This window comes from Ornithorhynchus anatinus, chromosome 9 (genome assembly GCF_004115215.2).
Source record: "Ornithorhynchus anatinus isolate Pmale09 chromosome 9, mOrnAna1.pri.v4, whole genome shotgun sequence".
Classification (NCBI taxonomy): Eukaryota; Metazoa; Chordata; class Mammalia; order Monotremata; family Ornithorhynchidae; genus Ornithorhynchus; species Ornithorhynchus anatinus.
Window position 1 is genome coordinate 55,525,732 of NC_041736.1, and position 23,815 is coordinate 55,549,546.

The 23,815-nt window shown below is 44.6% G+C and overlaps 1 long non-coding RNA gene across 2 annotated transcripts in view; it reads right to left on the reverse strand.

The window, feature by feature from the left end:
- The window catches only part of LOC120638629, a 263,044-nt gene that overhangs the window by 130,715 nt on the left and 108,514 nt on the right, over positions 1-23,815 (reverse strand). The gene's annotated exons all lie outside the window — the stretch shown is intronic.

A 23,815-nucleotide genomic window follows, 5' to 3' on the forward strand; every position in this document is an offset into this window, starting at 1 on the left:
GCTCAGTAAATACTAGTGCTTGATTAAGGAAAATTTGGTCTGTAGTACACATCTCTTGACTGATGTCACACACTGGTACCCAGTGGTTTTTTCCAACATCATTTTATATCCAGACTGACACACTGGCAGAAGAATGATTCCTAATCTCCTGAAAACGTTCCAAACCACGTAGTGAAATTATGCATTATGAAAGACTTGCCTGTTAATGCTTAGCAGTCAGATGCAGGTGAAAGATTAATCTCAGAAGACTTAATAATAATGTTGGCATTTGTTAAGCGCTTACTATGTGCAGAGCAATGTTCTAAGCGCTGCGGTAGATACAGGGTCATCAGGTTATCTCACATGAGGCTCACAGTCTTCATCCCCATTTTACAGATGAGGTCACTGAGGCCCAGGGAAGTGAAGTGACTTGCCCACAGTCACACAGCTGACAAGTGGCAGAGCAGTGATTTGAACCCATGACCTCTGGCTCCCAAGCCTGGGCTCTTTCCACTGAGCCATGCACTTCATGGAGGAGATGCTTAATACTTTGCCCATGAAGTAAGAGTGTACCACATTTCAGCCATTTGAGCAGACAACACACCTGAATATGGAAGTCAGGCATTTTCTGAGGGACTGTGGGACACAGGAGAAAGGGAATGAAAGAGAAAGGAAAAAGAAAGATACGAATTGGTCTCCACAAAACCATCTTTGAATTTTCATTGGTCAACTCTGAAATATTTAGCTAGTTGATGTCTCTTTCACCTCATTTGGCTGAGGAAGGTAAACTATCCACTACTGCTCATAATAATACTAATAGTCTTTATTAAGTGCTTACTGTGTGCCAACCACTGTATTTAACATGGGCGGTAGGTGCTCAGTACAATGTCCTGCACACGGTAAGCATGCAGTAAATATGATTGATCGATAGATACAAGATCTTCAGGTCCCACAAGGGGGTTACAGTTTTAGGAGAAAGGAAATCAGGTTTTGAATCTCCATTTTGTAGATGAGGGAACTGAGGTGCAGAGAGGTTGTGAGTTCCCAAGGTCACACATGGACGAGTGGCTGACCCGGGATTAGAAAGTCGGTCCTCTGAATCCTGGATCCACACTCTTTCCCCTAGGACACACTGCGGCTCGCCTCCAGAGATGATTCCCTCCTCTCCCCATCACCCCGACTCGCTCCCTTTGCTCTACCCCCCTCTCCGCCCCACAGCACCTGTGGCTTAGTGGAAAGAGCCCGGGCTTGGGAGTCAAAGGTCGTGGGTTCTAATTCCGACTGCCACTTATCAGCCGTGTGACATTGGGCAAGTCACTTAACTTCTCCGTGTCTCAGTGACTTCATCTGAAAATGGGCATTAAAACGGTGAGCCCCACGTAGGACAACCTGATTACCCTTTATCTACCCTAGAGCTTAAAACAGTGCTTGGCACATAGTAAGCGCTTAACAAATACCATCATCATTATTCTTATATAAGTACATATTATCATTATAATTCTATTTATTTTTATTAATGATGAGCATATATGTATATATAATTCTATTTATAATGATGCTACTGATGGCTGTTTATTTGTCTTGATGTCTGTATCCCCCCTTCTAGAGTGTGAGCCTGTTGTGGGCAGGGATTGTCTCTGTCGCTGAATTATACTTTCCAAACACTTAGTAGAGTGCTCTGCACACGGTAAGTGCTCAATAAATACGATTGAATGAATGAATGATATCGACCACTATGAATATGGGTGCTGAGCTGTTTCCTAGGCAGGGCTTAATTGGTCATTAACCAACAGACAGGAAGCCAGATTGTCTTATCTCCAGTTAACATACCCCCTCCTACTCCAACTGTATTAATAGTTCAGGCGACGTGGAGTTGAAGGAAATCACCACATCTATCCGAATCGGAGTGACTCCGCATACACCTACGCTCTGTTCTTGACTTAATGAGGAAATCCCATCAGGAGACAGTTTCTGAGCCCGGCGACATCATGGAATCAGAAACGGAACCCATAAGGATCCTGAATTCCCGGCATCCCTGCACTCTGTCCATTCATTCATTCAATAGTATTTATTGAGCGCTTACTATGTGCAGAACACTGTACTAAGCGCTTGGAATGTACAATTCGGCAACAGATAGAGACATTCCCTGCCCAATGATGGGTTTATGGTCTATCAACTGGGCCAAATGGAAATCTCAGGCTGGTCAATCAGTCCATCAGTGGCATTCACTGGGTGCTTACTGTGTGCAGAATACCAAACTCAGCACCTGGTAGAATGCAGTAGTTGGTAGGCACAATCCCTGGCCTCAAGGAGCTTATTCGTTTATTCACTTGCATTTATTGAGTGCTTACTGCATGCAGAGCCCTATACTAAGCACTTGGGAGAGTATAATAGAACAATAAACGGACATATTCCCTGCCCACAACGAGCCTACAGTCTAGGGGTGATTATGGTATTTCTTAAGCACTTACTCTGTGCCAGGCACTGTTCTAAGCACTGGGTAGATACAAGATAGTCGGGTTGGATACAGTCCTTGTCCCATATAGGGCTAAAAGTCTTAATCCCCATTTTACAGATGAGGGAACTGAGGCCCAGAGAAGTTAAGTGACTTGTCCAAGGTCACTCAGCAGGTAAGAGGCAGAGCCGGGATTAGAACCCATGAACTTACTCTCAGGCCCGTGCTCTATCCACTAGGCCATGCTGCTTCCAGTCTACAGTCCAGGGTGAGACAGATACTAAAATAGGGGACATCTTGGTCATTCCCACCCCCATGGGACAGGGAGGGGAGCCCTCAGTGTCTCCACGTGATTTAAAACTGTGCCCTCCTCTGATCATTAAAAGCAAAAGTGGAGCGGGAAAGCTGTTCAAAAAAATCATAAGGAATGTGAGAATTCATCTGTGCCCATTAGAGATGAAAGACTGGGAAACAGTCAGAAGACGTGAAAAGCCTCTATGTAGATAGACTGAACTACTGTTGGGACCAGGGATAGAGGAAAAACAAAGTGCTTCCATCCCTCCTCCCCAGCTAATTTATTCCTTTAATCTTCCCCAAGGGTCCATCCACATCCGCTGTGCAAAGCACTGTGGTAGAGCTGTGTTGAAGTCACAAAGAAGAACCACATCAGGTGAGTCTGAAACTAAATTCATGCATGATCAAGCTAAGGAACATGCAAATTCTGGGGGTATGCAAAAGGGTGGGATGCCCCCAGATTAGGCGAGATTAATCCAGAAAAGCCTCTTGTAAGAGGTGGGTCTTGGTCCAGTTCTTATTTTCACGACTACTTTAGCATAGTGACCCCAAGAACTTACCTAACTTCAGGCATGTTTTTCAATCTCTAGCTTCCAGTAGATATCTGGCTAGTATTCTGCTCTAGGTCAACCAGAATAACTAGTTAACTAATAATAATAATGATAGTAATAATAACTAAATAATGTTATTCCACAGAATAATTTGTGTTTCAAAGCAAGTTCCAATCCTATGTTTTGATCTCACTTCTACTTTTATATACTTTCCCAGCATTTAGTAAAGAAGCAGCATGGCTCAGTGGCTTGGGAGTCAGAGGTTGTGGGTTCTCATCCCGGCTCTGCCACCTGTCAGCTGTGTGACTTTGGGTAAGTCACTTCCCTTCTCTGGGCCTCAGTTACCTCATCTGTAAAATGGGGATTAAGAACGTGAGCCTCATGTGGGACAACCTGATTACCCTGTATCTACCCCAGCACTTAGAACAGTGCTCAGCACATAGTAAGCGCTTAAATACCAGCATTATTATTTAGTATAGTGCCCTGCACACAGTAAGATTTTGACATTATGCCTACTATGACTACCACAAAGCAAATTCTGTTAGGAGCAAATGTTTCCATTGGGTAATTAGGCTGTTACTGACCTTCCTGAAACTTCTGAATCTATGGACATGGACGTAGAGGGGTGAGGACACCAGACTCCTGGGGGAAATCTCTACTGTGGAAATCCCCACTGCCTTGAGGAGATGGGACAGTGCTCTGCACACAGTAATTGCTCATTAAATACGATCGAATGAATGAATGAATGAATGAATGAATGAATGAATGAATGAGAGATGGCTGCGACCACTGACGTGGAGCCAAATGATGCAGGGGAAGCACAAGCCAATCGCAGGTCAGGAATAGGATCCGTCCATCATTTTTCCCTCCCCTGGGGACCCAGGTAGATGGAGCTTTTAGGATTTTTCCAAATAGGGGGGAAAATGGTTTACCAATCGAATATCTAAATAAAAGTAAGATCTAGAAATGTGAAAGGCATCATCAACGCTAGAGGGGAACACGGATGTCGCTAGGGACTAGGTTGGTGTCCCAAGTGAAAAGAAATTCCCCAGTGCCAAGATAAGGGAAAACTGTGAGAGCCAATTAATGCAACCAACGTTCTGTGAACTGCCATCTCGGTCATGTCTTCTTCCCTTCGGACATCTTGCTTGCCAGAGATACTGCTTTTTCTACACCTTATTAAAACTGTGGTACTTTTTCAGTGCTTATTACATACCAAGCGCTGTGGAAGCATCTATCCATCAGTGGTATTTACTGAGCACTTACTGTGTGCAGAGTACTGTATTAAGCACTTGGGAAAATACAACAGAGTTGGTAGACACGTTCCCTACCCACAAGGAGCTTACGGTCTATGGGGAGAGGCAGACATTAAAAAAGATTTATGGCTAAAAGAAATAGTGGATAAGGATATGCCCATATTTACCCCAGCACTTAGAATAGTGCTTAACACATAGTAAGCATTTAAGAAATATAATGGAAATGATAATAACACTACTAATAATCACTACAGCGGGGCTGGGGGAAGTATCCAAATGCTTTAAGGGGTACACAGCCAAGCTCACAGTCTTCCCCTGTGCAAAGCACTGGGGTAGAATCAGGATAATCAGAGTGGACACATTCCCGGTCCTATATGGGGCTCACAGTCCAAGGGAACAAAGAAGAGAGATCAGCTTCCCTATTTTACAGATGTGGAAAGTGAGGCACAAAGAAGGCAAGTGGTGCAGCAGGGACTAAACCCAGATCCTTGGACGCCCAGGCCCCGGGCTCTATGTAGTAGGCCTCCCTGCATCTCAGCAGCTTGGGCTCCCTCACAGTGGGTCAATGGTGGTTTTTCTAATAACCGTATAAATCACGTCACAAAAGGGGATGCAGACCGTACTTGGAAGATCTAATGTTCCGTGTGACCACAACCCTAACTGCCAGGAGAATCAAACAAACCCCCTCGCAAAAACTGCGGTGGTTCCTTTAAGCCGAACTGCTTGGCTGGGGATCCGCTCTTAAATTCCAGAAGAAAGTCGGGAATAAGGAATAACAGGTGCACTGGTGCCTGTTACTCTCCAATTGGCCTTTATTAAACCTTACATGGGAATAAATGTTCAGCTGCAAAGCCACAGGTCAAAGGAGACGAAAATTGTCTGGATATTTGCCGTTCTGAATAATAAGGAGCTAATGCTAATTTTTTTAAAAAAACCATGACTTCCGTAATTGTTGAATCATTATTTTTGATTCGGCGCTTATGTTTATAATAGTCGCTTCTTTAATTTCACAGAAGCTTGCTGATTATTAAGTATTTCTGAGACTGTTTACAGCCATGAATTGTGGATTTTTGTATACAGCAGACTATTGTTATGATTTAACTTAAAGAATGCTAAATTAAAACTGATTTACTAAATAGGTTAAGGAGAGCATACTTATTCACGATTTCAACCCTATTTCATGCTTAGACAGGCAGATCTTAATTATACACCAAAGAATACAAATGTTATTAGCATGATAATAATTATTTAGAAGATGTCCTCTTTAAAAAAAATTAAACCGGCATTGTCATTCGTGCAGCTACATTTTTCAGAGGAGTGACAGCCAGGCCAGCCATAGATATGTTCCAAGTACATATCCGATGTTCAGAGCTGGGCGGCAGGGCACGTCATCGGGACCGACCGGAGCCGAAGCCCTCCGGAGGCCCCCCGCGGGCTAATCGGCGCGTCCCGCCGACGGCCCCACGCGGTCCTCTGTGACGTTCTATCAAACATTTGGAGGTGTCTGCCTGCCTTACCCAGTCTCCGCCATCCACCCTTCTCCCTCTCCTCCTCTTCCCCCCGCCTCCACCCACCCCTTCTCCTTCCTTCCTTATCATCCAGCCACCCAGAACCCAGCACTGGGGACTGTTTGAACGCCAGTTCTTCGGGGCAATGGCACTCCGCCAAGGGAATGACGAGAAAATTCGCGACTTCCGTTTCAGCGAAGGGCGCAAGAAAGGGGAATCGAAGTTTCCAACTGCCACCCTGCTGAGCTGTACCAGGCGGAGGGGAAGGCGAGAAATGCCCGGGTGCCGAGCGGTCAACGCTACACACCTGACCTATGGCATCTGGATTATCGCACGGCAGAGGCGTCGATTTACCGGTCCTTCGTATGGCCAAAACGGACACCGCGGGTCGATACCTCTTGTCGACGAGCGCGCTCGCTCTAGGATTCGGAAAACGGAGAAATGTCTCAAGACCGAAGTGTTGGCCGCGGTACAGGCGATGCATTTCTGAACATTGATCTGCCAGAAGTGTTTCTGTTGTCTGTTGCTCCAGGCTGGCATTTTTAATTATTTCTGGGACAAATGGATCGCGGATACGCAGAAAATCTGTAGGGCTTCTTGTCAAATTAATAAAATAATAACGCAAGTCGTCATCTTGGACGGCAGACTGTCAAAATCCTTGGAAGATCTACAGTGATCTATGGGGTTAAGCAAACCAAAATGCTTCTTGGTTATTTCCCACCCTAAGTGCTACACCGTAAAATAGATGGTGTAGTGTCCATTGTATACAATGACACCTACTGTGACAAAACCGACTATGTTTAATGACCTTTTTAAATCTTATACCTAGAGTCCATAAAAGCATTGTAATTCAGTTGTAAAACACACTTTAATAATCAAAATGCAGCTGTTAAAATAGCATTGCTCATAATTCTAACTTCAGGCAATTTTTGTTTTGTTTTGTTTTTAATGCAGAAGAGCAGACCACAGTTTAAAATTCCTATGAGGTCACTATTGGCCATTACAGTGTTTTTTTGCAACTTAATAATAGATGTTTTAAAGTTTAAGTGCAGCCTCAGGCACCTATAAGCATTTATTACAAATCGCTGGTTGCCTCCCTTATGCAGAGAGGAATAACATTTACATACAGTAGCGCGGATTAATAAGATAAAAAAATTTGAAAAAGCCGTCAGTCAGGGAGTGAAACCGGTGCTAATAAAGCCCACTATATTCTTCGGAAATATCAAGCCGTCTGTTCCAATATTTTGCCATTCCCCATGAGGTATACAAATCCAAATCAGATAAGACTCAAGCAATGCCAAAGACATGCTGCTCTGCTCTCCTGTGGCATCCAGCTGAATCTTTTATTTATCTTCAGTGCAATTGTACATTCTAGTATACTAAAGGCTGAAATAAACTGAACATCACTCATGTGAAAGTTTCATAAAAATGAGGCCCCTCTCTTCCTCGTTTGCTGAGCCATGATTAGCGGGGAACGTGCAGGAAAGTAGATACTGAGCTAAGGTGCTATGACAACTTCTGAAGGAGCGACTAGTTAAAAACAACACCACATCTGACTGGAGTTGAAAATGGAACTTCTGCGATATAAGGTCTGGAGACGATAAACTGCTTTCCCGAGAGGGAACCCCAAGACTCCTGGTGTTTTCCACCCTGATTTGAACGGGGAGGATTCAAGCCTAAAGGAAGGAGAACGACGAAAGCGAAAGGGCATACATAATTTCGCATCAGGATTAAATTCCGGGGGTTCCTGTTAGAACAAATCACCGTGTCGGTCTCCTAAACTGCGGCAGACCCAAACCGCACGCAAAAATCCTTTCGGCATTTTGGAACTTGGCTAATTAAAAAGTACAACAGTTAGAGAAGCGACCTAGGATGAGGTAGCTATGACTTTCAGTCAGAATGAACACCGATAAAAGAAATGTAGTTAGGTATCCATCATTATTATTGTGTCTTCCACGCCGCCACCCCACCCCCGGACAGTTCAGGGGATTTGCAGATTGGTAGGCCGCCACATTAATCTGTCTTCCAGAAGGCTGCCATGTTAACTCCATTGAATAATTACTGAAAAGTAATACTAGGGTTTAATATTACCTGCTGCAAAATTGCATTAATCAAAAAGGGAACCTGCTTCTAGGAAGAGATTTCACTTGAAAAAGAAACCAGACAAAAAAATAAAACCATGCAGCATTCGGGCAAGGTGTCTTTTCCTCAGGGTTGGTTTTCGGGTCGGAGGGGGGGAAAGCGGGGCGGGGGGGGGGGTGTTATGTAGCAATTTTGTAGCCCCGATCCCTTGAAAGGAAGCAACTAAGAGATAAAAACAACTCAGTATCATTCAAATGTGGAGGAGGCCACAGATATGGCAGAGAATGGCAACCTCCTGTCCTTGGCAGTTGACTTCCACCCTGACGGTGTCCACCATCAAATAAATCTCCCTTGACCCCTCCAAGGAATTGAAAGATTGTTCATCGCAAATAGTAGTCAAAATAGCTGCTTAATTGGACCCAAGTACCTTCACTGAACGTGGGGTTTCTGGTACACAATGTACAATTTCCTGATGGGGTAGATATCCTTAGAAATTAAAAGGGCAAATGGACGCACGCGCACACACACACAAAGAACATTATTCCAGGTGTGCCTTAAATGTGGCAATTTAGGACGCGTTCCTGTGCATGCATAATGTCTTATAAATACCCTAATTCTACCAGAAATAATGCAAGCGCTATTATTTTTATAGCCTTTTGTCTTGTTTCTCATTGGGGCGTGGGAAGGTTTTCTCCCAGATAAGAACCTAGATTCGTATAACCATAGGTGACAAAATACCATTAATTAGGAATGTGTGTTTTATTTTTAAAAGAGAAAGAGAGAGAGAAGTGGGAAGGAAGGGAGAGAGATCGAACCACACGTGCATACACACACATCCCCCCACACAGACTCGCACACGTTCCGTGTTGTAGGGGTTTGTCACCCCGTATGTAAAATACGGTCTCTTCTTCCAGTCTGTCCTAGGCTAGCTGTGAATAGTGCCCATTTTGAGATTAGGAGATTAGGTTATTCATCACTTGAGATGTTCCCTGCTGTGCCTCCACTATCAGAGCGCAGCCAAATCAAAACATCTCTGGAAGGCATTTCAGAATAATTGAATGCATCATAATTTCCCTATTAATACATATCTCATATTACAGATTATGCATGAAATGTTCACATTATCTGTTACTTTTTGTTAACGTCTTGCTCCTTGCCAGTAAATTTAATACACAGAGTGAATCAGCATGCCATGATGAAGGGATAGGTTACTGATAGCCATTTTTTTCGGGATTCAGGAGAAAATTAAAGTAAATCGATCATTTTATAGCCCCAATGGAATGTCTACAAGGGCATGTTGCTAAGGAAATGGTAATTTAAATGTACTGTGTAATTTTTCTAAGCAATTTACTGAAGGCAGATTTTATTTCTCACTTACTTAATATCAGATGCTCTTTATCTGTTAGTGCATGATGTATCAGTTATAGACAAATTATTAATCTAGGTTTTAATCAAATGGAGGCGAAATAGTGGTTTGACAGCTAGTCATACAGACACCACGGAGACTTAGATTATGTGTATTGGAACAATATCTTTGTTATTAATACCTGGAAAGAGACCCAAGCGATTGATATGAAGTGACTCATTCAATTGTACGCAAAACACACACTAAATTTTAGCCCAGGTATTCAAAATAAATCCTAATGAAACAATCAAAAGATCCGTTCTCTTTTGCGGCAAATATTACATTCTGTATTTTAAAGGGGCTTTTTAGATTTGCACTTGGTTGCTGTCATCAGGAGACAAAATGGGAAACCTAAAAAATCTAACAAAATGAAAAAAAACAAAAAACCCACTATTGGAATCATGAGTAATGCTCGTGATGATTCCATTTAGCGAGTGTTGGGGGGAGGCGGATCCTGAAAACACAAAGAATTCCTCTTTAAAAACAAAACAAAAAAAAAACCGTTTGCTATTCCTACGTTCTTTTTTAACATTTAGATTGAGGACCGAATCTCCTGTTCTGAAACCAGATCAGTGCATCGAAAAGAATGGTTTGCCGAGCCCCTGGTTCGTTTGATGACACCCATCATTTTTATGAAACAAACCCTTCCCACAAAGTACCATTTATCCTTCAGGTTGTCTAAGAACGCAGCCAGGCTCCTCCTATTCCTGATGTACCAAATGTATTATTGTCATTAATGAAAAAGTTAATGGGCCATTTTCTTATATATCAATTTACATTTTACAATTTGAGTGTACAAATGATATGTACAGCAGAGAGCTGATTATTTTTGCTCAAGGAAATAGTTTTAATGTGTTTTATGGACATCAAATGTTGTGAATAATGATGCATCCACAGAATGCAAATAGGATGACAGTTCTTGGGCTGTGATCAACAGTCCTTGGATAAAAGGTCTGCAGTGACAATAATGTGTGCCGGGGAAGGTCTGAGCGGTAAAAAAAAAAAAATCGGAAAACGAGGAGGACACTATGATATTCAAAGGTTCAGTGGCGCTTCAACTTCAGAGTTTGTCACTCATACGCTGCCATCGTTTGATACCTCTAGTAATAGGAGAAAACATGTTCAAAGGCAAATTTATATCTACGGCAGTGAACTGAAGAGAGTAAGCTGTTGCCAATCCCAGTTTATAAAATCCATTTTTGAAAAATCATTTTGGGGTTTGGAGAGAGTGCCACCCAAAAGAGATAAATATTAATATTGCATTCGCACAGCCGTCCTAAATCATCTGTGCTTTACTAACTTTTAGACGCAAGAATCTCTTCCTTCACCACCCGGATGGAGCCACCGCTGCGGTTCAGAAGGGAAAGTCACCGAGCCTCAAGATAGTCGATACGGCCAAGGACTCCAGGGCAGATATGGGGGATCACTTATCGCGACGACGTTCCGAGTTAGTCATTCATTCATTCAATCACATTTATTGAGTGCTCATTGTGCTCCGAACACGGAACTAATAGCTTGGGAGGGTACAGTATGACAATAAACAGACACATTCCCTGCACACAGTGAGTTTACACTCTAGAGACATGCCTCCTTCTGCCAAGGTGGCATAGGATAGTGCTGATCAATCAATGGTATTTATTGAGCACTTACCATCTGCAGAGCACTGTGCTAAGCACTTGGGAGAGAGCAATACGATAGAGTAGGTAGACTTGATCCCTGCCCTCAAGGAGCTAGGTCAGACTGCGTGATATCTCCAGTGATTTCCCTAAAGAGCGAATGTGGGGCTATTCCCGATGGGGAGAAAGGTTTAAGGTCATTGGCCTCTGTTACATCAACACCGTGGCAGCTGAGAGCTTTAGGTGCTATTTTCCTTTTTTGTTTTTGAATGGGATAATAATAATAATAATGATGATGGTGTTTGTTAAGCACTTACTATGTGCCAAGCACTGTTCTGAGTGCTGGGGTAGATACAAGGTAATCAAGTTGTCCCACGTGGGGCTCACCATCTTAATCTCCATTTTACAGATGGAGTCACTGAGCTCCAGAGAAGTTAAGTGACTTGCCCAAAGTCACTCAACTGATAAGTGGCGGAGTCGGGATTAGAACCCACGACCTCTGACTCCCAAGCCCAGCCTCTCTCCACTAAACCATGCTGCTTTCTATGTTCCACATGCAAGGCACTGACCTAAGCACAGGAGTAGTTACAAGATAATCAGGTTGAACACAGCTCCTGTCCCACAAGGGCTCACAGTCTAATTAGGAGGGAGTAGGATTTAATCCCCATTTTACAGATGAGATACCTGAGGCAGAGAGAAGCTAAGTGACTTGCCCAAGGTCACCCAGCAGACATGAGGCAAAACTGGAATTAGATTCCAGGTTTTCAGACTCCCAGGCTTGTGCTCTTTACACTAGGCCACACTCCTCCTCCACTTGAGACCCTATCCCTGGCTCCGCCATGAACTTGGGCTTCACTCTATAACATCGCCGTGGCTCAGCTTCCCCCTGTGGGACTTGAATTTAATCACCTTCACCCCACTGGGCCACCAAGGTAAGTTGTGGGATAAAAATCTGCCAGTGCACTCGAGTTTTTTCAGAAGAAAGGCATTATAAATTAACAGGTAGCTATCCTTTGCTAAATGCAGCACTTAGAACAGTGCACTGCACATAGTAACACCAACGTTATTATTAAAACGATGCTATTGACAGAAGGTCCCAACTGTGTCCATGTGCACGTGCGTGTGCCTGGATAAGATGACCAAAGTGTGGTTACCATTCCCTGCTACATGTTGTGAGCACCTAAGGGTAGACTTTTGCTTAATAGGAGCCTTACGAGGCCTTGCTCTATTTTTGAGCCTGCCTTTCGACACCCCAGTTTCACACACAAGAGTAGCCCCTCTCCTGATTGCTACCCACCAGGCTGGTGCATTCTCTGCCGTGGTTTTCCACCAGTCCCGGCCCATTAAGCACTGTCTGAGACTTCCATCTTCACGCTGTTCATTCCACCTTCCTGACTTGCACGTGCCCCCGTTCCGTTCACCAACCAACACAAGGATGGATACACCATAACCTCCAAAAACTGACCTTCAGAATTCTGTAATTCTGAAAACACTTCAAAAAACAGAAAACCTGCAGGACACTAACAATTGACTTCCTCAAAATCCAGATGTGTCTCCCAAAGCCTGGCACTTCACCTGCTACCGTGGACGTTATTATCGGTTCAGTTAGGTTCGACTTTTATAGCGGTTCTGTGTGCTGGGGTTCTGTGAGCGTTAAGAGAAGACGGTTTTGGCCAAATAAAATTGCCGTTAAATGGAAAGCAATTTCTTGAAACTTCGAACCAACACAGCATAGTTACAAGCGAATAGCATCTAAGGTTCAAATACAACATGTGTGGCATGTTAGCAATCCCAGCAAAGGGGTTTATTGAGCAGTTATTCTGTGCGGAGCACTGTGCTAAGTGTTTGGGAGAATACAGTTGGCAGACATGTGCAAAACCCTTGTTAATGAGATACCAATTGCAATTATTCAATCAACCAGTGGTACGGAGTGCTTACTGTGTGCAGAGCGCTAGGGAGAGCCCAGTCCGATAGAGTTTGTAGACATGATCCCTGCCCACAAAGAGTTTGCAGTCTACCTACACACCCGTGCACTGTGCTAAGTCCTGGGATAAATAGAAGATAACCGGGTCAAACACAGTCACCGTCAAAAAGAATCAAACACAGTTAGGTTTCAAAAGCTCAGAGATTTCAACTATCCAGCAAGCAGGCGCTTGGTCCCGAGGAGCCTGGGTTTATGAGGTCACACCGCAACATCACCCCCATCTCTTTCTATTTCTATCCATAGCAGCATGCGAGAATACAAGCACACGCCTCTAGGCAAACATGCTCAATATTCTCTCCCAAATTCCCATGGAAACCTAAAAGCAAGGCAAGAGAAACGGGAGGCTAAGCATATTCTGTTATCCAGACCGAGTGCGTTTTGTTTTATGACCCAGGCACATAAATATCAATCGCTGGTATTTATGGAACCCCTACAGTTTTCAGAGCACTGTACTAAATGCTTGGTAAAACCTACCAGAACTAAAAGACTCGTGTACTACCGGAAGTGGTTTTAATCACTCAGTCGGTGGTATTTATCGAGGACCGACTCTGCCTGGAGCACAGAACAGAGAACAATTCGGGCGTGAGACATCAGTTCTGCTCTCAAAGAACTTAGAATCTAGCAGGAGGGACGGTCACAAGAATCATTTACAGAAAGGACGGAGGAGGAAAGGGGGTTATGTACATGAGTTAGTCCTTAACTCATAGGGGAGGTAAAGATGTGTAAAGAATAACTACGAAAGGTCGTCCAGAAGGGCTGATATGGACAGCTAAGGGGGAGCATGATGATAGTACAGAGAAGCAGTGTGGCACAGTGGAAAGAGCCTGGGCTTGGGAGTCAGAGGTCATGGGTTCTAGTCCCGGCTCTGCCGCTTGCCAGCTGTGTGACCTTGGGCAAGTCACTTCCCTTCCTCTGTGCCTCAGTTACCTCATCTGTAAAATGGGGCTGAAAACTGTGAGCCCCACGTGGGACAACCTGATCACCTTGTATCCCCCCAGCGCTTAGAACAGTGCTTTGCACATAGTAAGCGCTTAACAAATACCACCATTATTATTATTACTTATTAAGTGCTTTCTAGTTGCCAAACACTGTGTTCTACACTGAGAGAGAATCAAAATCATCAGATCACCCATCACCCCTTTCCACCCTGGGATGCTCAGTCAGAGAGAGGAGTCCCCGGACTTAATTCCCATTTAATGGGTGAGGAAACTGAGGTGCAGAGAGCTTAAGTGATTTTGCCATTTACACAGCAAACAAGTGGCAGAAACGGGACTACAACTCAGATCTGACACCGAAGTTCAGCGCCCTGCCCACTAAGTCAAGGAGTTACTTCACGAGACCACATCACCAGTACAGAGGAATCTTACAACCACTCCACGTCGGTTTTTAAGTGATCACGAAAGATAGATAACTGCCCAGCAAGTTATCAGAAGCCAGCAGAGGCAGCAAGATCCAAGTCACAACCATCACAAGGGTTATTCCTTCTTTAAGGCTGCAAAGCAGATCACAGATCGGTTTTATTTTAGCTAAGGCTTGGCAAAACATTAGTGCTAAAACACTAGTGATGGTGATGCCTGGGGTGAGAGAAAGGTGTAGCATAACTTCTGTGTTTAATAGCAACTGGACTCTAATAATAATCGCTGCTAAATGATCATTTTCCCAAAACGGAAAACAAAACAAGTCCCGATAAACACCAAGAGCGCACACTTCTCTGCCCACCTGAATTCTGAAATGGAAGCCGAAATTAATTATTCTAAGAACCCAGTGGACCTGTAGGTGTTTTCGGGGTGATGAATAAGTTTCAGGCAGGTGTTTCTGGGGGTCCTGGACCTGGCATTCCTCTTTATCTACATCCGCTGCTTTCATTCCTCCCTCTAATTCTACCTCTAGTCCAAAAGAATTACCTCATGAAAAAGAAATTCCTTCAAATTGTGTCTTCTCTAAGCACACTTGAGTTCATTGATGAGGAACAGAAAAGAGAGCAATGCTGATGTTAGCGGGAATGATAATGCTTGCTATGTGCTAAGCCCTGGGCTAAAAACTGGGGTAATAATGATGATGGTACTTGTTAAGTGCGTATTATGTGCCAAGCACTGTAATAGCTATGAGACAATCAGGTCAAGACAATCTCTTTCCCACAGTGGGGCTCACAGTCTAAGAGGAAGGGAGAATAGTTATTTTCTCCACATTTCACAGACGAGGAAACTGAGGTACAAAGAGTTAAATGACTTGCTTAAGGTCATATAGTAGGTAAGGGGCTGAGCTGGGATTACCTGCCTCCCAGGATATTTCCACTAGACCACACTGCCTCCCTGCGTGAGAGGGTGGTGAGGATGCTGCCTACAAGTTAGCAACAAGATGACAACTAGAACTGAGTTTCTAAAGACAAAATCCCAAACTGAATTCAACTTGGCAAACCACGCTGGATTCTGAGGCTGCGTCAAAGCCAGCTCTCTCACACCCACCACCTTCCGAACCAACGCCTCTCCTCGGCTTGATCTAGAAATCAATCGCTTCGAACTCACGTTTCCTTTCTCTCAGCCACTCGACAACTGGAAAGTGAGGTATCTCTGCCTCATCCGTGTTGAATAGGCATGAGATTTCTCTTCGGATGATGCTGTCCCACCTTGGAAAATGCCAGACTTGATTCTTTAGGACGTTCCCTGGAGCGCAAATTCTCCAGTTAGATTTTAGGCAAGGTGGCCATACAATCCATTCTGGGCCGGACGGGCGAACGTTTTTTCTTCTCGTCTCCCGCCAGAAGGCCAGGCTGCCAAAGAGCCTGGCTTCCAGTCACTGGTGGGGACGAGTACTGTCTGTGTATCTATTCACAACCTTCTGACTCCCAGGCCCGGGCTCTATCCACTACGCCGGGCTGCTTCCCATCAATAGGGGCTTTTGAGAAAAATGAAGTCTTCATATCTGCTAAAGCGTACTCGATTTTTGTATACGAGCTGAACACCAGGATATTCTGAATAATGGTACTGCTTTTAGTCACTGCTGGGCCTGAACACGTCATAGTTTTCCAAGGAGGCAAGCAGAATTTCTAAGAATTACAAGGAGAGTACTTTTGAAAGCACTTACTGTGTGCAGGGGACCGTCCTGAGCACTTGGGAGAGTACAATATAACAACAAACAGACACATTCCCCACGCACAGCGAGCTAATGGTCTGGACATTTTACTTAGGTCTGAGGCTGAGAGGACTTAAAAAAATGTTTGAAATGATAAACTGATAGGCCTTTATTATGGCACGAAGGGCACTTCTGACATGAACACGTTTCGATCTCTGTGACAGGACAAAATGGACAGTTCTGGATTTGGCTTCAGTAGACTGTTACACTAGAGATGGTGTAAGTTTTCACTTCCCTGCACTATGGCGCCACGAAGCTGATCTGATTTTTTGGATAGGAACTTCTGAATCGATCACACTGCCAAACATAGAGAGTCTGGCAGTGGCAAAACCTTAAGGCATTGGAAAAATCTTGGAACTGGGAGACGGGAGACTAGGCCAGTCCCTGCCTGCTTGATGTGTGACCTTGGGCCAGTCACTTAACTTCCCAGGGCCTCAGTTTACTCATCTGTCAAATGGGGGAAATTCTCAGTCCTCCCTCTTCGACTGGGAACCTTGGGTGGGATGGGGACTGTGTTGGATCCCATCACCTTGTGGGCCCGCTGTTGGATAGGGATTGTCTCTTTTTGTTGGTGAATTGTACTTTCCAAGCGCTTAGTACAGTGTTCTGCACACAGTAAGCACTCCATAAATACAACTGAATGAATGAATGAATGCCATCATTATTGGTGGGTGAATAAGCTGTGGAACAATTTTAACCCATTCCGTTACTATAAGGCTCCAGATTCTTTAGAAACCAGAGTTCCTTGCGCAAAGGCATTATCTGCAGAATCCAAAGTCACTTTGTCACTACCATTCTTTGAATAACATAGCTTTATGGCTAAGCCTGTTTGCAATGTATTTTGTACCCAAATGAAAAACACATCTCATAAAAATCATCCAAATCAATACAGTAAGCAAATACTCCTCTTTAGCACTCGGCGAAGTTATTTTTTCCCATTGTGAGGTAAATTAGCAATTTATCCTGAAAAATAAAAAGAATCGGTTGCATTTATTGAAATTCAGGCCTTCCTGCCCAGACGGTGATGATTTGGAATCCAGAGTCGAATTTGTTCTTGTTTTTTGGGTTTTTTTTAAGCAATTCATCCTATGGCTTAAATATTTTACAAGCCTATTCCATGATCCTTCACTCCCAGGGAGATTCTGTGCATTCTCTTTTTCAGATCGAGCAAAAGAAATATTTTAGTCTTGAAATAACAGAACCAAAGTGATTTGGGGGTCCTGAATTATCTCGATAAAGAAGTCTCACACGGGAATAGAGTCTCCCTCCTTTAAAAATAGTGAAAGACTTTCTAAAATTGCATGATTAATCAGTCGTATTTATTCAGCACTCACTGTACTTAGCACTTGGGAGAGTAAAATGTAAGAGAATCGGTAGACACATTCCCGGTCCACAACAAGCTTACAGTCTAGAGGGGTTATAGACGTTCATATAAAGAAATAAATTACAGATTTGTACAGAGGTGGTGTGGGGTTGAGGGAGGGGTAAATACACCGTGCAAATCCATATGCAAGGGTGTCGCAGAAGGGAGTGGGAGCAGGGAAAATGAGGGCTTAGTCCGAGAAGGCCTCTTGGAGGAGATGTGCTTTTAATAAGGCTTTGAAGGTGGGGAGCGTGATCGTCTGTCAGATATGAAGAGGGAGGGCGTTCCACGCCAGAGGCTTAATGCATTGAATATGATATTTACAAAAGAGTATAAAATTAAGTTCCCGTTTCCTGATGGAGACAATACTATTTGAAGGTTCATCCCTTCAACTTTCATTATTTCCATTACCTGCAGTAAAGATTTAGGTAACTTGGCATGAGGTGAGGGATTTGGAAGAATAGGGAATAAACTGAAATGATGCCCCTGGATGTGATCCTTTAAGAGCACGGTAGGTAACTTTAGCCCTAAAACATCTGGGTAAATCAGGAGAGAGAACATTTTGGAGCCTGGATAAGGGGATAATCTGCCTAGAGTTAGCTGTCAGTTAATCAGTCGCATTCACTGAACGCTTAACGGGTGCAGAGCACTGTACTAAGCACTTGAGAAAGTACAACGTAACAGAGTGGATAGACATGCTCTCGTCCCACAAAGGAGCTTACAATCTAGAAGGGGAGACAGATATTAATATAAATTACAGATAGGTACGTAAGTGTTGTAGGGCTGAGAGTGGGGTGAGTAAAGGGTGAAAATCTAAGTGCCAGGCTGAAGTGCTTAGGCTGTGAGATTGTGTCAATATTGTGTCAATAGCCACAACTCTACACTGCGTCTGATTAGCTTCTATCTACCTCACCACTTTGCACAACGCCTGGCCCGCAGTCGAGTGCTTAATTTTCACCATTATCATCATTATTATAGCTTGTTATGGGCAGGGAACAATCCTGCTAAGGCTGTTCTATCATGCTTTTCCAAGCAATTAGTACGGTGTTCTGTATATAGGAAGAGCTCAATAAATACCAATGATGGATGGATGAGCATCAAAATTGCAGCAAAATGAGATTCTTGGGCAACGCGGTACAATTTTTGAAACCGTCACCAAGATGGAGGCTCCAGACAGCCACAAAATGGAGTTTGTGGAAAACGTGAGGGTCACGAGAGGCCACGTAAGGACACTGGGTTAGCGTTGGGATATTACGTCCCAGTGCGAAGGGATCAGCCCGGAGGCCTCAGGAATACTGGGGTGGGGAGGAGAGAGAGGAGCACGGAGTCCAAAGGGCAGTAGAACAGGGCCCGGCCGTGGGTTCACGAACAGAAATAAGTTGAATTTCGTCTTTAACCCGATGGATCGGTGCCTCGGTGGGGACACACCACAGCCCGTTATCTCCAGGCCGGTGGGAAAACTGGCCCGGGTGGAAAGTTGAGGGGCCTTTAGTGCCCTCTTGTGTCCGCTCTACCACCGGCCTGACACACCTGGGAACCCTAGGGGAAGCGCCCACCGCCTAGAAAGAAGGGCAAAACCCCAATTTCTTCTCCATTGCTATCAAGGATCCAAGGCAGAAACCGTGGTTTCTGCAAGCCGAGATTGCCAGCCTGCTCCCTGCCCATCATAGTGCAGAAATATCCAGCTAAAACGGTTGGCTAGAGTTCATCTGGAGACCAACCAGGAAACACATTTCTCTGCCACCAGATCGCCAGGGAAACAGAGGGAAATGTGGGCAGCAGTGCTTGCAAATTGTCATGTCCAAGCCTCCACACACATGGTTTTGCCCACTGTTTCCGCCGGGGGTGACATATCTGACAAAGTTTTACTGGGTCCCGGCGTCCAATATTGGATGAGAATCGTGCCCAACTTTTCTATTCCGCTTCGAGACAATCGCTACCTTTGTTAAGCTCTAACTGTGCGCCGGGCGCTGTACAGAACGTCGGGGTAGATTCGAGCTAAACAGGTTGGACAGAGTCCACGTCCGGCGTAGGGCTCACGGTCATAATCCCCATTTTACGGATGAGGTGACCGAGGCACGGAGAAGCGAAGTGACTTGCCCCGGGTCACACAGCAGACAGTGGCGGAGCCAGGATTAGGACCCAGGTCCTCCTGACTCCCGGGCCCGTGCTCTATCCACTAGGCCACACTGCTTCTCGTGCCCTCTTCTCTTTTTTCTATAGAGCTCACCTCTGCCTTCTTCCTCCACGTATAATAGGGCAAATACCAAACAGGCTTTAATAAGCACATTAAAATGAGACGTTCAATGAATGGAAAAACATAAATTCCTTGAAATAAGACTCGAGTTAACAAATGATTATGCTTATAATTAGCCGGGGAAAATCCGAAATTTGAGCCAGGGTTTCCTTGGTAAACAAGTGAGGTCCTGAGTCCATTTATTCATTCATTCAATTGCGTTTATAATAATAATAATAATGTTGGTATTTGTTAAGCGCTTACTATGTGCAGAGCACTGTTCTAAGTGCTGGGGTTGATACAGGATAATCAGGTTGTCCCACGTGAGGCTCACAGTCTTCATCCCCATTTTACAGATGGGGAACTGAGGCACAGAGAAGTGAAGTGACTTGCCCACAGTCACACAGCTGACAAGTGGCAGAGCCAGGATTCGAACCCATGACCTCTGGCTCCCAAGCCCGGGCTCTTTCCACTGAGCCACGCTGCTTCAGAGCACTATACTACGGAGTTGAGAGAGAACAGTATAACAATATGGTATTTTGTCCACTATGGTACAGATTGAACAAAGTTCAAGATTTGATCCCTCTGTAGAGTTGGCTCTCCCACCACACCGGCTACAAATATTACTGAGAACCTGCAGCTGTCTAGATACGGGATTGAAAGTTCACAGTGGAAAACCACAAATGCCTCCTCAAGCACAATTAGCAAGTCCCAAAGTCGCAGCCCTATTTTGCATTATCACAAAAGTATAGTTAGGGTTCACCCCTGGAGCCGAGCCCAAAAGGGGAACAAAATTCAGGAAACTAGAAGGGAAGAAAATAGAATGAAGGGAAGCACCCCCCCTTGCCCCCCCCAAAAATGCCAAAAAGCTCTTAAGGGTTGCTGAAAGGGGAGAATGTAGCCACGTCTACTTAGCCGAAGCAGAGAGTGGCACTAACAGGGAAAATTAGGACAGTGTGGTTACAGAGGAGCAGCATGGCTTAGTGGAAAGAGTACGGGCTTGGGAGTCAGAGGTCATGGGTTCTAATCCTGGCTACGCCACTTTTCAGGTGTGACTTTGGGCTGGTCACTTAATTTCTCTGGGCCTCAGTTACCTCATCTATAAAATGGAGATTAAGACTGTGAGCCCCACGTGGGACAACCTCATTACCTTATATCTACCCCAGCACTCATAACGGCGCTTGGCACAGAGTAAGCATTTAACAAACACCATAATTATCATTATTATTATCCATTAGGATTATCCAGTGGGGACGACACCCATCAAGTTGACAGAGTGAATCTTAAACTCTCTCTCATGGTGGACCCCCCAGAAGAGGCAGAAGGAAGAGACTGGGGATGAATAAATAATTGAGACTGAATAATAGCGTTCACTAGTTGATTGACCTCTCCTCCTCATCTGTCAATCGATCACTGGCAATTTTGGAATGCTTATTATATGCAGGGCACTGTACTAAATGTTTGGGAAGGTACAATTCAACAGAATTAGCAGACACAATCCTTACCCGTAACGAATTCACAGTCTAGATGGAGAGACAGTAAATAAACAATTTATAAGGCATAATTTAAAGATCTGTACCAAATTGCTGTGGGTGGAGCAAAGATCAGATGCCCAAAGTTCACAGAACCAAGTATCAGTTGTGAATATCTCAATTTGTAACGAGGCACACATTGGGTTGCTCTATCAAAAGCTGACCTGCCTTACTGCCAACCAATTCGCCCCACCAGTCTAGCTGAACTAGACTCAACTGCATCTAAACACACCCATTTATGGCTCCCGAGGGGGGAAAGGAGGGGAGTCACTTCAGTTAATGTGGTTTCGTCACAACAATGCATCGCATCCTTTGGCAATTCCCCGCTTCCTCTGTATTCCACTTAGACCCAGGTCGTCTGCACTTTTCAAAAACCACCCATTACGGGAAATCTGCACGGTGGTCCTTAAACCCTCCAATGTCTCATTCATTCATTCAGTAGTATTTATTGAGCTCTATGTGCCGACCACTGTAATAAGCACTTGGAATGTACAGATTGGCAACAGATACAGTTCCTGCACTTTGACAGGTTTACAGTCTAATCGGGGGAGACAGGTCGCGCACATACCCAGTCCTTTCTTCCAACATCACAACATGCTACCTCTAAAATAGATTCTTTTAAAAGCATTCCCTAATTCCTTAAAAACATTCTAACCAAGATGTGGAGTTCTATGGAAAAGTGGAGAGTTCTGAGGAATATCCACACCGTACTCCCCTCCCTACTGTCCCTACAGCGTAATCCACACACTTGATGCTTACCCCCTAAGGACACACCCCATATCACATCCCTCTTATGCCCATATGTTTATACACTTGTTACCTTCCCTACCTGAAATTCATTTTAATATTCATTCATTCATTCAATAGTATTTATTGAGCGCTTACTATGTGCAGAGCACTGTACTAAGCTCTTGGAATGAACAAGTCAGCAACAGATAGAGACAGTCCCTGCCGTTTGACGGGCTTACAGTCTAATCGGGGGAGACGGACAGACGAGAACAATGGCAATAAATAGAGTCAAGGGGAAGAACATCTTGTAAAAACAATGGCAACCAAATAGAATCGAGGCGATGTACATTTCATTAATAAAATAATTAGGGTAATGGAAATATATACAGTTGAGCGGACGAGTACAGTGCTGAGGGGATGGGAAGGGAGGGGGGAGGAGCAGAGGGAAAGGGGGAAAAGAGGGTTTAGCTGTGGAGAGGTGAAGGGGGGGTGGTAGAGGGAGTAGAGGGAGAAGAGGAGCTCAGTCTGGGAAGGCCTCTTGGAGGAGGTGAGTTTTAAGTAGGGTTTTGAAGAGGGGAAGAGAATCAGTTTGGCGGAGGTGAGGAGGGAGGGCGTTCCAGGACCGCGGGAGGACGCGGCCTGGGGGTCGACGGCGGGATAGGCGAGACCGAGGGACGGTGAGGAGGCGGGCGGCGGAGGAGCGGAGCGTGCGGGGTGGGCGGTAGAAAGAGAGAAGGGAGGAGAGGTAGGAAGGGGCAAGGTGATGGAGAGCCTATCTGTTTTCCCCACTGGATTGTAAGCTCCTTGAAGACAGAGAGTCAGTCAATTATTATATTCTTCCAAGCCCTTAGTGCAGGGCTCTGCACAGAGTAAGTGAGCCCGCTGTGGGCAAGGATTGTCTCTATTTGTTGCTAAATTGTACTTTCCAAGCACTTAGTACAGTGCTCTGCACAGAGTAAGCACTCAACAAATACAATTGAATGAATGAATAAACCCTGAATAAATAATGGTCACTAATTGACTGACCTCTAAACATTTAGTCCCTGTCTTTATTACTACAGTGCTCTGCACACAGTGAGCACTCATTAAATACGATTGAATGAATATTCAATTCATTCATTCTCTCATTCAATCGTATTTTCTGAGCGCTCACTGTGTGCAGAACACTATACTAAGCCCTTGGGAGAGTCCAGTTGTTCTACAACCAATTCTACTTTCCTAAATATGCAATACAGTGCGTCGCATTCCGAGGCTGCCCGATAAATTCCAAGCCATAGCACCAAGCGACCTTCAGAGTATAACAGATCTCAAGGAGCTTCCAGTGGAGCAGGAAAGCCCTGCACTAAATTACAGGTAGGAGTAAGAAATGGATTAAAAAGATAAGTACACAAGTGCTATGGGAGGCGGGTACTAAATTGTTTAGATGACAAGACTTGCTGAAGTGATGGTTGGTTGAGTCAACATAAGGCCCAGGAGGTCAGAGATTAATCAGAGATGGCCTCCTGGAGGAGATGTGACTTCAGAAGAGTTTTCCTACCACTGGCATTCAGAAGATCAGTGAGGTGAGCTTCCTATCATGACAGGATTTCCTCTATGCCTGGGCTGTACTTCCACAGGGCTGAAGGCCTAGAGTGCTGACTAAAAATTCTTAGCATGGTGGCCGTGGTCCCAGCCCGTGACCACTTCCACCTTG